We start from the raw sequence: 19584 nt of genomic DNA on the forward strand, positions 1-19584 counted from the left end.
AATGTAAAGATAGAAGATTGCCATCTACAAGCCAAGGAGAGAGTCTTGGGACAGATCCATCTCTCACAGCCTTCTGAAGGAAGCAATTCTGCTGACATCTCAATTTTTGTCTTCTAACCTCCAGAACTGTGAGACAATAAATTTCTTTGGGCCGAAACCGGTTTGGCTCGGTGGATAGAGCATCGGCTTGCGGACTGAAAGGTCCCAGGTTCGATTCCGGTCAAGGGCATGTACCTGGGTTGCGGGCACATCCCCAGTAGGAGATGTGCAGGAGGCAGCTGATCGATGTTCCTCTCTCATCGATGTTTCTAACTCTCTATCTCTCTCTCTTCCTCTCTGTAAAAAATCAATAAAAATATATAAAAAAATTTATTTAATAAATTTCTTTGGTGTATGTCACCCAGTTTATGGTACTTGTTACAGCAAGTCTAGCCAACTCACACAGCCATCCACCTAATGTAAACACCCATTTGGAATTTACAGAAGTGTAAAACAGTTTATTTTGTGTGATCTATTATATATTTTGGGTTTGTTTGCTACAGAAACCAGTTTCATCTTAACTAATAGATGGGAAGAGTATACTGAACATCACTATCAATATCTTATTCTCATTTATGCCTGGATCTTCCCCAAGAAGCCAACGTAAGCCCTGTGGGGGTTGTCCTGAAAAACAATGGAGAAAGAGCATAGTAGAGGTAGGTAGTTCTCTATGAGAGTGAACTCCTGCCAAGACTGGGGCTAGGACAGTAGCAATGAGAAGCTATGAGATTTGAGGGTAAGTCCAAACCATCAAATGGATGTGAAGGAGTAAGAGTTGAGCACTGCGGCCAACAGAGAAGGGAGTGCACTGGCACTCCCATTTTAAGATCCATCCCTGTGACTATTCTGTAATTTGTACTTCTTTCTTTCCCATTTTTTAAAAATTTATTTCATTGTTGAGAGTATTATAGATGTTCCCCACCTTACTCCCTTTGCCCCCTCCATCCATCCCCCACCCCATCTCAGGCCTTCACCTGTCTATTGTCTGTGTCTGTGGGCTATGACTAATTTGTATTTCTAAATCTCTTCATCTTTTTCAACCTGTCCCCCAACCCGCTTCCATCTGTCAATGGTCCAAAAGTCTTTTGTATCTATGAGTCTGTGTCTGTTCTGTTTGTTCATTTATTATGACTTTTAGATTAAATTGTTGATAGATATCTATTTATTGCCATTGTAGTGTTCCTTTTCATGATCTTTTCTTCTTCTTCTTAAATAAGACCCTTTAACTTTTTTATGTAATACTGGTTTGGTGTTGAAGTCCTTTAGCTTTTTCTTGTCTGGGAAGCTCTCTATTTGACCTTCAATTCTAAATGATAGCTTGGCTGGGTAGAGTAATCTTGGTTGTAGGTCCTTGCTTTTCACCACTTTGAATATTTCTGCCATTCTCATCTGGCCTGAAAAGTTTCTGTTAGAGAAGTCAGCTGATAGTCATATGGGCGCTACCTTGTAGGTAACTAACTTCTTTTCCCTTGCTACTTTTAAGATTCTCTCTTTGTCCTTAACCTTTAGCATTTTAATTATGATGTGTCTTGGTATAGGCCTTTTTGGTTCATCTTGTGTGGTACTTTCTGTGCTTCCTGAACTTGTATGTCCCTTTCTTTCACCAGGCAAGTGAAATTTTCTGTCATTTTTTTTCAAATAAGTTTTTAATTTCTTGCTCTCTCTCTCTTCTCCTTCCAGCACCCCATCATGCACATGTTGGTATGCTTGAAGTTGTCCTAGACAACCTCATATTTTTGGATTTTTTTTCTTTTTGCTGTTTTGATTGGGTGTTTCCTCATATTCCAAATTCTTGATTTGATTCTTGGCATCTTCTACTCTACTGTTAATTCCCTGTAAATTATTATTTATTTCAGTTAGTGTATCCTTCATTTCTTACTGGTCATTTTTTATGTTGTTGATGTTGTCAGTAAGTTTCTTGAAGTTCTCAGTAAGTTCCTTGAGCATCCATATAACCATTATTTTGAACTCTGTATCTGATTGTTTTCTTATTTCCATTTCATTTAGTGTTGTTTTTTTTCCTGGAGAATTCTCCTATTCTTTCATTTGTGACATGTTTCTTTGTCTCTGCATTTTGGCTGTTTCCCTGTGTTTTTTCTATGTATTGGGTAGATCTGCTATGTCTCCCAGACTTGGTAAAGTGACCTTGTGTAATAGGTGTTCAGTAGTGCCCAGTGGCTCAGCCTCCTTAGTCACCTGAGGTGGGCACTCAGTGTGTGCCCCTGTATGAGCTGTATACACTTTCCAATTGTAGTTGATCCTTGGTTGGTGTTGGCATCACTGGGAAGGATTGACCCCCAGGCCAAATAGTTTCTAATCAGCTGTGACTACAACAGAAGAGCTCCTATGCAGAACTTGCTTCAGTGGGGCATTGGTGCTCACCAAGTCCACCCCTTGAGTGTGTCACTGGTGGAGGTGATAGGTTTGTAATCCAGCGTGGTAGAAGCTGACCATCTGGTGCTCTAGTTCTGAAGCCTTCTGGGAGGTGCAAAGTCAGCCATTGCTTATGCCCTGCAAGGGACCACCCAGTATGGGCTTCAAAGCAATCTATAAATGGCTGCTACTTGCGTTAGGCTTAGAGGTACCCAGAAGAGGCCAAGCTATGAACCAAGGCAGGCTGCTGTTAGTGCCAGGCCTGGGGCCACTTAGCTAAAGGTATGGGCATGCTGAGACCAGCCTCTTGTTTGAGAGATTTTAGGATAGTCCAATGCATGAGGCAAGAGAAGTCAGTTGTATGGAAAAGCCACTGGAAATGGCTTGGATGAGCCAGCAAGTAGGGAGGAGTGGGGTCACAGGGAATCACCAGAGTGGGGTGAAACCTGTGAGCCAGGTTGATGGAAATTCATATATGGCATCTGCCTGGAGGGGAGGGCTCAGCAAAGGAACAATGGCCTCCGCCAGCACTTCTGTCTGGGAGAAAGCTACCCTTCCAGCTCTTGCCCTGATTCCAGGCAAATTAGTTCCTCCCTGAATGTCCCAGGTTCCTTTCAAACTATTTCCCCAGCACTAGAGCTCAGAGGGAGTGAATCTGAGTAAGTCCATGCTCAGGCCCTTTAAGAGGAACTGCCTAGGGCCGACAGCTTCTGTGTCACTGAGCCACAACCTTCACTGGATTTTATAGCCAGAAGTTCTAGGGACTTCTCTGCCTGGTACTGGAACTCTGGACAAGGAAGCCTAGTGTGGGGCTGTGACTCCTTGCTCCTCAGGGAAACCTCCACAGCCATAATACCCCTCCCAATTTTAAACAGCCACACATGGGTGTGGGGCTAGCTGGTTCCACGATTCCACCCTGAGTCTCTGCCCCTCCTACTAGTCTCGATGTGCTTTTTACTTAATTCTCCAGCTTTAGGATTTTTGTTTAACTAAATTTTAGGTGGTTCTGAATGATGGTTGTTCTGTATTTTGGTTGTAATTCTGATGTGGTTGTGGGAGGCACAATATTACCTTTTCCTACCCGGCCATCTTGGCTGGAACTCTCAATTTGTACTTTCCAATCCTTTCACCTTTTTCACCCATTCCCCCACCCCCCTCCCACCTTTTACCTAATCCTCCCAACCTCCTTCCTCTGGCAAATATCAGTTCCTTCCCATGTCTATGAGTCTGTTTCAATTTTGTCTGTTCATTTATTTTGTTCTTTAGATTGATGTAAAGTACAGTATAGGGCAGTGATGGCAAACCTATGACACATGTGTCAGAGGTGACATGTGAACTCATTTTTTTGGTTGATTTTTTCTTTGTTAAATGGCATTTAAATATATAAAATAAATATCAAAAATATAAGTCTTTGTTTTACTATGGTTGCAAATATCAAAAAATTTCTATATGTGACACGGCACCAGAGTTAAGTTAAGGTTTTTCAAAATGCTGACAAGCCGAGCTCAAAAGGTTCGCCATCACTGGTATAGGGAATATAGTCAATAATATTATAAAAACTATGTAAGGTATCATATGGGTACTAGATTTATCAGGGTGATCACTCAGTAAGTTACATATTGTCTAATCACTGGGTTATTATACGCCTGAGTCTAATATAACATTGTATCTCAACTATAATTGGAAAATTTTTTAAAAATATATTGTTTAAAAAAAGAGAGCCAGTATGGTGCTTGACAAGGTTGACAGTTTAAAGGAAGTTCTCCAGCCAGGACATTAAATCTTCCATAGTTTTAAAGTCTTCACTGATGAAACCTCTTGTTCCATCAAACATTTATAGCCATTCTGGGAAGGAGGCAAGACCAGAATATTATTAGACAAATTCAGTCCAAAAGCATTTAGGTCACAGAGCAAGGAATCTGTGCAGGAGTGAGGAGAGGTGCAGTGGTCCTCAACAGAGTGTTGAAGCCTAAGTGGGCTGATACGGTCTAGAGTCCACATGGGGTATTGAAATATGAGCAGAATAAGGAGGATGCCTGCAAGCATCAGAGTTGGAGTGGGGTGAAGAAGGAATCCATGTAGGAGAGATATCCAGGGAAGGTATTGGGGCTGAGGTAGGGTCAAGGCATCTCTGAGGGGATGGGGCCAGCAGCATGGGAGGCCTGACATAAATGGAGCACTGAGAACACAAATAAGTATATTAAAAAGAAGGGAGTTGTACAAACGGATTAAAAAACAAAAAACAAACCTAAAAGAACTAGAAGTACCCTTGTGACATAGATTAGATTTGGAGGTATTGGTGTGAACATATGGTTTTAATTATATCTTTAAGAGATAACTATAGAAATAAATGTAGATGTGAATGTGGGTATGTGTGGACAATGAACCCACTTAGTCCCCAGATATTATTTCTAAATACCATTATCAACTAAAAGGCTCCAGAGTTCCTTGGAGAAATGGCTGATTCCAGATTTGAGACTGAGAAAGTACAAGATAGCTCTGGAATACCTTGTTGTGCTAAAAGGAATGAAGTATTCATAGAATGATGGGCACATATGGAAAGGACACAGCCAGTAGCTTGAAGGGGCTCCCACATGGACATATCAGAAACAATGGGAACACCAAAATAAATAATGAATGTAAATAATTTTATCCGTTTGACTAAAATATAAAACCATGAGTTCATATTGATATGAATAGATGAATATATTGGAAGTTTGGTAAGGAACAGGATATTTATATAGTCTCAAAGTATCTGCCCACAGGACACTTAATAATTATGACACAAAAATGTCACCAGAGTGGAGAATCCAGGGAGAAACCACCTTAATCATGTCAACATATTAATGACATCCATAATGGAACAATCAAGACCCCATACCACTTGTTAGGATGTAGTCAAAAAGAGCACAGTATCCCTTTTGTGACATTGCTGTCAAAGACCTGAATTTAGTCATGAGGAAACACCCAAACTGAGGGCTAATCCTATATAATAAAAGCCTAATATGCTAAGTGTCTGGTTGTCCAGTCTTCCATTCAACCAATCAAAGCGTAATATGTCAACAATATGCTAAGACTGATCAACTGCTAGCAATGATGTGCACTGACCACCAGGGGGCAGAGGCTCAAAGTAAGGGCTGCCCCCTGGTGGTCAATGTGCTTCCATAGAGGGAGTGCTGCTCAGCCAGAAGCCAGGCTCATGGCTGGCGAGAGCAGTGGCAGTGGCGGGAGCCTCTCCTGCCTCCGCGGCAGCTCTAAGGATGTCTGACTGACAGCTTAGGCCCGCTTCCCACAGTCATTCGGACATCCCCCAAGGGTTCCCAGACTGTGAGAAGGTGTAGACTGGGCTGAGGGACCCCGCCGAGTGTATGAATTTCATGCACCAGGCCTCTAATCCAGCAGTTCTCAACCTGTGGGTCGAGACCCCGTTGGGGGTGAAATGACCCTTTCATAGGGGTCGCCTAAGACCATCGGATATAATTACATACTGTTTTTGTGATTAATCACTATGCTTTAATTATGTTCAATTTGTAACAATGAAATTGGGGGTCACTACAACATGAGGAACTGTATTAAAGGGTCGCGGCATTAGGAAGGTTGAGAACCACTGCTCTAGTCTATAAAATAAGTGGCCTACAATATTCAAAGAAGCCTGGGTCATGACAATCCAGGGAAGACCTAGAAACTGTTTCAAATTGAAGGAAATGAATGACACAATAATGCAAATGACACGATAGTTAAAAGCAACCTGAGACTTGGAATAGGTTCCCTGTGCTAAAGAGGACATTATGAAATAAACATGAATGTATCCTAATTTGGGTGGCTATATAGTAGCGTTTGACTTTGTATAAAATGCACACTGCAGTATGCAGGTTGATGGAACACTGTATTGGCGCCATGTAATCAACTTTGTCTTAAATGGTTTAGGAAGAAAAAAGTTCTTTGTCCTGGAGTTACAACTTTTCTCTAAGTTGAAGATTGTTTCAAAATAAAACAGTTTTTTTTAAGTTGTCAGACCCATTTTACAGATAAACAACAAACAAAAACAGGGCTCTGAAATGTTTGAAGTTACCAAGCCAGAGTGTGATGAGTCGCTCCAGGCCAAGACTTTTAGTTTAGTACACAACACTTTCATTAGAACGATAGAGTTGATAGATAAAAGTTGATCATTTTGTCAAGAAATAAATCAAGGTCTAAAACTCCATTCTATTTAGTAGCCCTGTGCCCTGACCATAGTACTAAATTCATCTAAGCTTCATTTTTTGCCTAAGGAAACATTCTATGCTAATATTCTATGATACTATGTTAGAAAAAATAAGTGATAACAAACAATAATTTTGGAATGGAAGGTTGGGGAACACTGAGCTTTCATTACCTTTTCTGCCAGGTCCATAAAATAGAGAAGCCGCTATGTCGGAATCCCCTTTTATTGAAAGTCAGGAGGGGTCTGAGGGTGGGTGTTGGGAAGGTGGTTAAATTATTCATCATGACAGAAATAATTATCTTCATACAGGAGCCAGAAGCCCAAATGCCTTTTAAGAAGTCAACTTGAGAAATGCTCCCCAGCGATAATGAAAGTAATAAGATGTGTCCCAGGCCCTACTCAGGAGCTCTGATTTTTTTCAACGCTTGCAAAAAGTGCCCTATGCTGACAAATGTCTGATTAACAAAATTAAGAAGAGATTTGGCTGCAGTCTGAATCCCTCCCGAGGGCCCTTTCGTTTCTGGATTTCTAGGTTGATTATCTTTTCAGGTCAGATTTTTCTTCCCCCGCCTCTTTCTTTATCATTTGTGCTCGAGCCATTTGATGATTTTCTGCCACGACCAGGTTAGAACCAAATAACCGTTTCCTTCATAAAATGTTCTGCTACCCTAACAGTTATGACCCCAGTATGTCTCAGACACAAAATAAAAAGCACTGTTGATGTGATGTCACCTTTCCCTTCAAAGGTTCATACTTTGCTTGAAAACAGAAATAGAAGCTGTAGATTGAAAAAAGTGGCAAAAATGTTTTAACTCAAGCCTGTATATGACTTGCATAGATCCTGGGATAGGGTGGATGTTGGTTGTTTTTAACTAATAGGTACATATATTGGTGGTGGAGGCAATAGAGGTTGATGGGGGGTATACCAGGGGAAAACCATTCCATATGGACCTGGAAAGCTAGTGTAGTGATATAGAAACCCTGTGAGTTAGGTAAGACCATTATTATTGTTATTATTGTTTTGGTTCTTTTATAGTTGAGCAAACAGAGATGCAGAATTTCTAAATGACTTTCCTTAAGCCAGAGAGCTAGTAAGAAGTGGAGTTAAGAATTGAAGTTGGGCCCTAGTTGGTGTGGTTCAGTTGGTTGAGCATCATCCCACGCACCAAGGGGTGGCCAGTTCAATTCCTTGTCAGGGTGCCCTGGGTTTCGGGCTCCATCCTCAGTGGGGACAAGGAGGAGGCAGCTGATCGATGTTACTCTCTTACATTGATGTTTCTCTCTCTCTGTCTCTCCCTCTCCCTTCCAGTCTCTAAAATCAATGAAAAACATATAAAAAAGAATTAAAGCTGTGTATTTGGACTCAAAAATGCCCATCCCTGATCTGAACTCTCACTAAGAATTGAACTAGTTCAGTAAGTGTATATGTTGGATTATAAATGATGTGGCTATTACGAATGACTCAGTTGATCAATCTACAAACCATTATTATCCTGGCATTCAGCCATTATCATGGTTAGATACACATTTTAAGGCTAAATTATATATGTATTAAAAATTAGCTTCTAATAGCTAATTCAGAAGAGCAAAATACATTTATTTTTCTGACCATGTGGGAATGCCCCAAATGATATTTTGGCTTTGACGCATTAAAAAACAAGGAGGATGAGAGAAAACCAGTAAACAATTACATACGTTATAAGAATTTCAATTTTTAAAATTCCCATCAAGAAGAAAAAAGAAAACAAAAACTGTTAGTGATCTGGAAAAATTAAGTGAAGCCTACACAAAGCAAAGCAAAAATGGGTTGTACACTTATTCTTAGCTTAACATTTAAATAAATTTGCATTAATAGCAATGGCAGAAACAGAAAAAGGATCAGAAAGGACCTGAAGGTGTCTGCTGACTTGAGCATGAAAGTCTCTCTCTTGAGAGAAAATGTGCAGGAGGTTACTTCCATGTTTTAGTTCGGGCTCTGCAGTGTGACTCTGGACAAGTGCTCTCACCATTCTGGCCTCCGGGTTTTCCACTTCAAAATGAGGAGTTGAACCAAAGGCTCTCAAGTTCCCCAGAACTCCCTGTCCTAGGGCTCTATAGTTTTAAAATTGAATAAAATAAATTTTACGGAAAAGGAAAAAATAGAGATTGACCAAGAAAGAAGATGTATTGTCTCCGAACCACCGATAGTAAGAAAGAATGAAAACCACCATGAATTCCCACAGGGCCCCGTGAGTTATAGCTGCAAACAGTCCATTCAAAAGGTTTTCTAGGATGACGATCACCTGGATGTCTGACCCCATTGTAAGCTTTGGGTTCAACCCTTCTTCACGGTTTTTCTCATTTCCCTTCTTCAGAAGACAGATTCTTCTCTTAACAATTTCTATGTTCTCGTGGATATTACAGAGATATTCTTGAAGGAGCCATTTGAAAAGGAAATATAAATATTTAGATAGTATACAGAAATGCTTGAAGTATGGCAGTGTAAAGCAATTGTCAGGCTTGGGTGTCATAGTTTATTTATCTTACAGGAATAAAACAAAAAAAATTCTCCAATGTTAGATGATATTAAAAGAAAAATGATATTTAGGCAGTATTATTCAGTGGATTTTTACTGCCAACTTTGTCTTTTGGGATTAAGAAGTAGAGAAATCACAGAAGTGTTTTAACCGTGTAGGAAAAATAAAATGCAGAGACTGTTACACTTTTACATCTAGCACATTGCATGAAATCCAGATTTAGCCTTTGCATTCTGGGGCTGGGACCCCACTGCCTCTACCAGACCCATGAACTCCTGAAAGCTAAGTGAATTAATGAGGCCAGAGTGAAGGGGAAGCAGGCACTTCATCTTCCCCTGATCCAGTGATCTACAGATCATGGAATCCATAAGACCTGCAATTTCATTGAAGTTTCTATGGCATTGACCCAGATATTCTGGTTCATAAAAATACTGAATCCTTTAATGAAACACAGAATTAAGTTAATATGATTTATGTCACCCCTCACCCTGTGGGCTGATGCTTTGTAGTGATCTTGATTAAAGGAAGATTATAAAATAGCTGCAACCCTCACTCATTTGCATTTGGTTCTAAGGAAATGGTCCAAACAAATCTAAATAGGCATTTAAGTACAAAAAAAAAAAAAAAAAGCCTTCTTTTTATTAAGCATGAACATGAAACAACTTGCCAATAATTTGCAGGAGACTTTTTTAAGGCAAGAAAGTGAGTTGGGCATGAAAAAGAATTCCAAACTGATCATGTTAATTATGTTTCTTCTGAACAAGAAAATTTAATAATCTCCATCCACCAAAACATCAATCGCAAACTCGGTACGTTATTCCTTATGGTGTTGAGTGGTGCATATTTTAAACATACGTTTGCTTGTTTTTACCTCGAAGGAAGAAAATAATAGAAACTAGCATTCTTGTTGTGTCCTATAATATTTTTTTTACTATTATCCTCACTTTACAGGTAAAGAAGGTGAAGCTGCGTGAGTCAAGTCCTAACACTAGGAAGTAGTGAAACAAATTTAAATCCATAGCCCTTTGTCTCCTCCACCTCCCTCTGTTGCCTTCTCTTCTCTTTGTATCTTGTGCTAAGAATAATTCATTTGACTAATGTACTCTGCAAATCCAAAAATGGTGCTTTTTTAACAGAAAATGGCAATCTACTTAATATTCGATATATTATGTCCTTGGACACGATTATGAGTTTACAAATATCTCTCTCTGTAAAACAGTGATATATCAGGTTGAGCTAAATATAAGTTTCATGTGATTATGTAAGTCCATGTGTCCATTGAGAGCAAGCACCCAGGGAGTATATGAAAATCATTCCCTGTTACTTGCAGATGGCTGACATGAACAGATGACTGGCTGGTAGTAACTAACTTCTTTACAAGAAGCTTATAGGTCTCTGTGCACTTATTTACTGAACCAAGTTTTCAGATGTGTGACAACAGCTTATGAAAAAACTTGGAGAAATTATAGAAGAAATGCTAATAAAATATTAGAGCAAAGATCATAGATTACAGATAAGACACTATGGTGATTGAGAAGACAGAAAATGCAGAAAAGAAGAGAAGAATGATTTGGTATGAAAACAAATCATATAAATGTTCCAGTTAACAAGCTATAATCTAAATGAAGCAGCAACCCATAAGAAATATAAGCCAAAGCTGTGATTGGGTGTTATTGAAGTTGGGTATTATTCTCAGATTGTGATTACCTCTCATTCTATCTGATACAACTGTGTGTTTTTACCCTGTTCAAAAGAAAACAGTTTGCCAAAAATAAATAGAATTCTTTTGAATAATGATCAACAATTTTCAGGGGCAGACAAGTTTAACAAGATAAACTTTTAAAAGTGTTTATCTAAGAAAGATGATATTGCTAATTGTGCTTATAATTAACTAATAAAACAAGAATAAATATACAAAAGCTAATATTTCATTAATAATGATTAAGCTCTGCGGTAACGGTGCATGTTATGATGAATTCTGCTAGTATTGTAGTAAATTTGTTTTCAAAGCGCAGTGTTCCTGAGGGTAATTCACAAATGAGATCTAGGTTTCTCAGTATGGTACCCCTGGAGCCAAGTTTAGTCTCTGGAACACAGAAGATGCTCAATGATCATTTCTTGGATGAATAAAAAATAAAAGGAAAAGTGAAGTGACAAAGCCCAATATTGTAGCTCATGGTTTTAAAAGTAAAAAGAGAGAAATGTCCACAAGTCAGCCTCAAGATCAATATTTATGTATACTGCATGAGCTTTGGACAATGAAACTACTGTTTACTTTAACAAAGAGAAATTGCAGAGAAAGACTGAGGGAAGGTCAATGGCAAGAGACCTCTGTGTACAGACCAATTCCTACATTGGAAGATGACCATTGAAACTGGCGGAACTCCTGTCTTACTTATACAAAAGGTTGCATCACAATAGTTTGCTTTTAATCCCTCCAATATCTGTTAAAATTACAAATAGCTTTCTATAAAATTATATTTTGGTAATCATTACTGGAAAATGATTATGCAGTATATATAAATCACTAACATTTCTGGCTTACAAATGTAACCAAATTAAATGTTTTATATTCAATGAAACTTAGATCCAATAATGTAATAGCAGATGCTCTAACTAAAAGGCTTTTCTGAAGGGAATAGTTGCTTTAAATCACTTAATATCAATTTCAAAAGGCTCTTGAAATTTTGATATGAAATTAATACTGGCCTTTCCACCAACTTACACCATACACAAAAATAAACTCTTAAAGGACTTAAACATAAGACAGGAAACCATAAAAATACTTGGGGAATCCACAGGCAGCAAAATCTCAGACATATGCCAAAGCAATTTCTTCACTGATACTGCTCCTAGGGCAATGGAAACTAAAGAGAAAATAAAAAAATGGGACTACATCAAAATAAAAAGCTTTTGTACAGCAAAGGAAACCATCAACAAAACAACAAGAAAGCCCACTGCATGGGAGAACATATTTGCCAATGATATCACCGATGAGGGTTTAATCTCCAGCATTTACAGGGAACTCATACAACTTAACGAAAGGGAGATAAACAATCCAATCAAAAAATGGGCAACGGACCTAAATAGACACTTTTCGAAAGAGGACATACAGAAGGCTGGAAGACATATGAAAACATGCTCAAAGTCACTAATAATATGAGAGATGCAAAATGACAGTGTGGTATCATCTCACACCTGTCAGAATGGCTATCTTCAACAGATCAACAAACAACAAGTGTTGGAGAGGAGAAAAAGGAACCCTTCTGCACTGCTGGTGGGAATGCAGACTGGTGCAGCCACTGTGGAGAACAGTGTGGAGTTTCCTCAAAAAACTAAAAATGGAACTCCCATTTGACCCAGTGATCCCACTTCTAGGAATATATCCCAAGAAACTAGAAACACCAATCAGAAAGGATATGTGCATCCCTATGTTCATAGCAGCACAATTCACCATAGCTAAGATTTGGAAACAGCCTAAGTGCCCATCAGCAGATGAGTGGATTAGAAAACAGTGGTACATATACACAATGGAATACTACGCTGCGGTAAAAAAGAAGGAATTCTTACCATTTGCAACAGCATGGATGGAACTGGAGAGCATTTTGCTAAGTGAAATAAGTCAGTCAGAGAAAGATAATTATCACATGATCTCACTCATTTGTGGAATATAATGAACAACATAAACTGATGAACAAAAACAGATCCAGACACAGAGAAGCATCGATTAGAGTGCTGGTGAACCTATGACACGTGAACTCATTTTCTTGGTTGATTTTTCTTTGTTAAATGGCATTTAAATATATAAAATAAATATCAAAAGTATAAGTCTTTGTTTTACTATGGTTGCAAATATCAAAAAATTTCTATATGTGACATGGCACCAGAGTTAAGTTAGGGTTTTTCAAAATGCTGGCACACCGAGCTCAAAAGGTTCGCCATTACTGGATTAGACCATCAAACCTCAGAGGGAAGGTAGGGGAGGCGGGGGGTAAGGGGAAGAGATCAACCAAAGGACTTATATGCAAGCATATAGGCCTAACCAATGGACACAGACAACAGGGGGTGAGGGCATGAGTGGGGGGGATAGGGGATAAGGACACATATGTAATAACTTAATCAATAAAAAAATAAAAAAAAATAAAATTAAAAAAATATATATTGGCCTCTCAACTTGCTACTGACAGCCAAACTCTAATGGATAAATACTGTGCTATAGAAACATGGTGTTAGAATACAGTGGCACATCACAGAATGTTTCAAGAAGTAGGAAATGTGTGTGTGTGATAATTTGGTGATGGCCATGCAGCCACACAAGGTCTTCCTTTGGCTCTTTGCTCTGTCTCCTCACAGAGACTATTAGCCTTAGCTGCTTCAGCAAGACAGCCTGGGGGACAGATTCTTCCTATGGAGACAACTCCCAGGCAAGTGAAGCTCAAGTGTTTTCCTATGGTTTGCAAAGTAGGAAGAGAATGTTTTATTCCTTGACTCCCAAGGTTTTGTGCTCATCTGGGAACCATTGTGTTTTTCAATATTTAATGAAAGGAGGGAAATGAGGTGTTTTTTTTTTTGTTGTTGTTGTTGTTGTTGTTTTTGTGAGAATCCAGTAGAGGGATGATGTCCTGGAGACAGCAGGAGTGCGTGGATAAAGGAATAAGGGGAGCCGGAACCGGTTTGGCTCAGTGGATAGAGCGTCGGCCTGTGGACTGAAAGGTCCCAGGTTCGATTCTGGTCAAGGGCATGTACCTGGGTTGCGGGCACATCCCCAGTAGGAGATGTGCAGGAGGCAGCTGATTGATGTTTCTCTCTCATCGATATTTCTAACTCTCTATCTCTCTCTCTCTTCCTCTCTGTAAAAAATCAATAAAATATATTTTTAAAAAAAAGAATAAGGGGAATTTGGAGTTCATGTTTTTCTTATTTTATTGCGGAAGGAACACTTAACATGTTATTTTCCCTCAAAAACGCATAATGTGAAAACTCTCCTGTTGGTGAAACACACACACGCATACACACACACGTACACACACACATACACATCCACACACGTACACACACACGTACACACAAGTCATGTGTGTCGTTGTGGTGATAAGGGAAACCTGGGAGTTAGGGAACCTGAGTCCATGTCCTGACAGAAGAGTGTTGACTTCAGAGCCATTTAGTTTCTTCCCAGTGGTATGACCTGGGTGAGCTACTTCCCCTGTCTCTGCCTTCAGTTTTGAAACTATTAAGTGAAAATATTTGAATTGCTTTATTCTAAGTCCCTTTCCCGTGCTCCCGAGGTCTTCCCATCTGTGCGGAATCAAGCATGCAGCCAATTCAGACCACAGAGTGCTGTGCATCTGGAAGCATTGATAATCTGCATGTTCCAGATTTATTTCATTAATGTGCGGAGCAAAGTTTCCATGTGAATTTGTTACTCATTTACTAAGGACCCTAAATTGAATCCCACAGAATCCAGCTCCATAAACTAGTATTTTAAGCAGTATTAGCTGGTGGAAAAGAGTCCATGAGAGGGAGTGTTCAGGGCGCCATCAGCAGGCACAGAGGGGCCAGCTCCCGGAGCTTGGCTGCCTGATGCGCACTGTGCCCCCACAGTCACCTCTAGGCTTCCCTGAGGAAGGAAGATGCACAGAGAGCAGAGACATACACCAGCCTCCATCTCCACACAGTGTTCGTTCTACCGAGTGGTCCAGATGGGATGGAGGCAGACTCTGAGGAAACTGACAAATGGTTCCGTGGGGAGGATGGAATCTAAAGAAACGCTTTTTCTTCTCTTCCCTTGTGTCTGGGGAGTGAGGGTTGAATTACTTTTCTGACTTGATTCACTGCCACCAAGAAGCTGGTTAAAGGGCCCTCTGTCTAAATGTTTGCTTTCTGTCCTGATAGCTGCAGAAGGACTGTAAGAAAGGACTCAGAGCTACAGACACATTTTTTTCTCATCAAAGTGCACACGCTTCATTAAAGATGAATTGACAGCATGCCCATTTGCTGGTGGAGCACCCTGTCTTGTCTGTCAAAACCTACAACAATCTCTGTGACTGGCCCATCGGTATTTGATGTGTAATATATAGACCCCCTTTCTAATTATGTTCTTCAAGGAAAAACTCACACATCTGTAACTCTGAAGGAATATTCTTCTCCTGCTCTGAGGAGCAGAGAGCTCACTCCTGTTTTCCAACAGATCATAGCACAAGCCAGCATCACCTGCCACCGTGTGGGGGACAAATGACCATGTTCTGTAAACAACAGCCACCCTGCCCAGCAATTGTTAGAGGAAGAAGCAAGGCTCATGTCCACTGGAATGGTCATAGGCAGAGCTGGTCACCTGGAGTCAGAAGACCTAGTTTCAAATCCTAACTTCACTACAAGGAAAAAATGTCCTTCAGCCTCAGTGTCCATCTCTAGGGATGATGATATTATTATGGACTTAACAGACTTCGTAGGAAGATTGAAAGAAATGACCATCTGAAAACCATGTATAAACAGAAAACATCTAGTTAAAAGCTTTTTATTACTATTTTATCCTCCTGATCCTTAGTTAGCACTCTGGTGGCTACTGCAATACTATATTAATCATGTCGTATGTACATTTTTCTGTACTTTATGATGCTTTGACATCTTGGGATTTGTGGATTTGGAGAGGGATACCCCCTCCCTCTTTTAGGTGATTCCTGGAGAGAGTAAGAGCCCCGCCTGTGAATGTGCCTTTGAATACAGACCAACTAAACCAACCACAAGTCCCTACTTCCGCCTGCCTCCTTTATCAGGCTTCTGCAGTTGGGGACACTACTTTCCTGCCCTAAATCACTCCAGGACTAGGTACTGCACCCAGAGCCTGCCTAAATTATCAAATGGCCCAACCTGAGCCTGCTCAGCATTGCCCCTCTCCTTCCTTCCCATGAGATAAACACTTTTATCTATTGCCCTTCACTCCCTCTGCCTCCTGACTGGCCCTGGTGCTGCCCCTGGTGGCCCTGTGTGCTGTGCTTCCTGTTTCTAGGGATCTGTGCATATAAATGTCTTCCTTCGTGACAGTCATTTCCATGTCTGTATGTCCTGACATATCTGATTAAAACAAATCCCAGGCACATTTTAAAACAGGTGCCCAAACAAAGCCTGTTTGGAATGAAAGGTCCATGGGACAGAAAGGGCAATGGCTGTCAGTTTGGAGGAGCCACTTCATCGCTTGGGCAACAGGGTTGGTGCAGGGCTAGGTCAGTGCCTGCTCCCTGCTGCCCATTGGAATCACCGGGGAGCTTTGAGAAACTGCAGGTGCGGGGCCCCCTCTCAGAGCAGGCACATCAGCATCTCAGTGTGGTCTTTTTTCATTACAGCCCCTCTCCTGAGTTTGATGCTCAGCCCTGACTGAGAACTCCTGGTGTGGTCCACCTGTGAGTTTTTCTCATACTTTAAAATATTATACTAAATAAACTCTGGGGGATCATGCAAGAGAAGAAATATTTAAGAATGATGAATTAGATATAGAAAACTCCAACATATTAGAACCTACAGACAAGTCCCTGTTGGTGAAAAAAGAATATATTCACTAAAACGTTTGAAATGAAATGGGAGGAGCAGGATTTTTTCCCCCAGGTCCAAGCCAATAGGAAACTGCCATTACCATTGTCAGGATGGTGGCACGTGATAATATGGTCTTCTGGGTTTTCATTTTGGCCTTGAGCGTCAGTGGTATATAATTCAGTGTCTTGTATCTGGCCCTGGAGGCTGCTGAGATAGTTTATATAATGATTTTACTCATGAGGGAAAAATTAATTGCATCTTCCTCACCAGATTCTCAGTGCTTCAGCTTCACTAGAAAAAGCCAGAATTCCCCTTAGGAGACACAATTTCAACTTAATATATAGTAATGTTTTACATGACTTTATTAATCCAGAGGCAGGTGGATCTGGAAGTAGAAATTAGCAGGCTGCAGGCTGGAGAGGTTCATTCTTGTCTGGCTGGTGCACGGGCCAGCTGTGTGATCTGGGACCTACCTTTCACCTCTCTGTTCTTCCAGTCCCTTTCCTGAATGTGGAACTGGAATAATTACAAATGCCTCCTGGGCACAAATAATAAAAAAGAATGAGATAATGTCTTTGGAGGGATTTGAGTTCCTTGGAGAGCATTACCATAAAACAGGCGCACACACACTGACACATTCATACACTTTGTTTCTCCATGTATATTATCAGTCAAACAAATGGGAAACTATAATCCCTCCGCCAAAATCATAATTCTACCCCACTCATTATCTTTAAGAAAAAAGCCACTTCTCTCCACCATTTCTGCTGGGAGAGTTACTGCCAATGTCCCTGACAGGTTGCAATTGGAAAAGGATGTTTTGTTTCCTGTAGTCAGTGCCTCTGAAACTCCATGTGTTCTGTGGGAATGACCCCATTTGGGGCTCAGAGAAGACATCAGACATGTTTTCAAATGTTTGGACTCCATCAAATCCCTGTTGTGTATTCTTTTCCCTACTAATCGCTGTGGTGTTTAATTGTTAAAACCATGTGTGTTTCAAGGGAAATTGAATCCATATGTTTCTGATTCATTTGCACTGAGCTCATCAAATTGTTGTTTTATAAGAGCTATTTGCTGTCCAGAAAGAATCCCCAAGTGCCTTTTCATACACCATTCAATGCTTTTAAACATATTTAAAACAGGAAACAAAACCCACTATCAATACAACTATGTTCACCTCCTCCTCCATCATGTTATTTTAATGATAAAACTTTCCTCCTTGCTTGATCAGACAAGAAGGTATCTTTTTTTTTTAAAATATATTTTATTGATTTTTTACAGAGAGGAGGGGAGAGAGATAGAGAGTTAGAAACATCGATGAAAGAGAAACATCGATCAGCTGCCTCCTGCACATCTCCTACTGGGGATGTGCCCGCAACCCAGGTACATGCCCTTGACCAGAATCGAACCTGGGACCTTTCAGTCCGCAGGCCGATGCTCTATCCACTGAGCCAAACCGGTTTCAGCAAGAAGGTATCTTATACTAGTAGGTTTCTCAAAGTAGGTTCCACAGAAATGACAATGTGGAGACTTAATTAAACAAAGTGAGGCAAGTTTCTTTCATTGACTTTTCTAAGACCCTAAGTAGCAAAATATGCAAACTGGAAACGTTTTCCTAGATTCATTCATTCAACAAATATTTAGTAAGTGCCCACTACCAAGGCATACTTTTAGGTCGTATTTATAACCATAAAAAGATAGCCTGTCCTTCTGAAGCATATATTCTATAGGGCATTTCCCAAATATATTTAGATCATGAAACCAGTGCTCTCAACATCATTCACTAGGAAATATTAGTTTACAGGGGGTACAAAATATAAGTCCAGCTAACCTGAGTATCCAGGAGCATGTTCTCAGATTGAAAAATACTGCGCTAATCTGAAATTTTTTTGTCCTAGCATATATTCTATGGGACAGAGAAAAATAAACAATTAAACAAGGTCAGGTTATGATAACTACTACAAGAAAACTAAAGTAGTAGAATGGGTGGGATGAAGGCTTATTTTTTATTTCAGCAAAGAAAGTGATACTTGAGTAGTGTACTTAGCTGGGTTCTCCAGAGAAATAGAACCAATAGAATATATAAGTATTTTATAATATATGTGTATTCTTTTTTCTACTAATCACTGATATATATATATATATATATATATATATATATATATATATATATATATATATATATATATATAACAGGATTTAGCTTACATCATTATGGAGGCTAAGAATCCCACAATCTGCCTATCTGCCTTCTGCAAACTGGAGAATCATGGGGTAATTCAGTCTGAGCCCAAAGGCCTGAGAACCATGGTTGCTGAAGTTCTATGGATGTCCCAGCTCAAAAAGAGAGAGAATTTGCCTTTCCTTTACTTTTTTGTTCCATTCTGGCCAAGGTGGATTGGATGGCACCCGCTCATGTTGCTAAGGGTAGACTCCTCTACCCAGTCTACCAGCTAAAATGCTAAGCTCTTCCAGAAACTCCCTCACTCAGAAATTATGTTTTACCAGCTCTCTGGACATAGTTTAGCCCAGTCAAGCTGACACATAAATGAACCATTGCAGGTACAGAAAACTGAACAAGAGAGAGGGGAAATCATGGGAAGATCTGGGGGAGGGGGTAAGTATGTAATTGCATCGGCAAATTTAGTTTTGTGATGAAATCCAAGTTTGTTCTGCACTTAAAGTGACTGAATGGCAGCAGAGAACTGGAAAATATCCCTGAGTGGTGTCAGTCCAGACATAGGGAAGGGATCATAGTAATTTGTACTAGCACACATGGATCAGGAGGATGAAGCTGAGGAGCAGAGGAAAAGCATGATGAGGAAAACAAGCCAGGAGCATTCCCTTGGTCACTTCTGATTAAGGGTTTTGCTAATTTCTAATGAAGAAATTAAGACTGTGTTATTAGGACCTGTGTGGGTGTGT

Source organism: Myotis myotis, unplaced genomic scaffold (genome assembly GCF_014108235.1).
Source record: "Myotis myotis isolate mMyoMyo1 unplaced genomic scaffold, mMyoMyo1.p scaffold_m19_p_1, whole genome shotgun sequence".
Classification (NCBI taxonomy): domain Eukaryota; kingdom Metazoa; phylum Chordata; class Mammalia; order Chiroptera; family Vespertilionidae; genus Myotis; species Myotis myotis.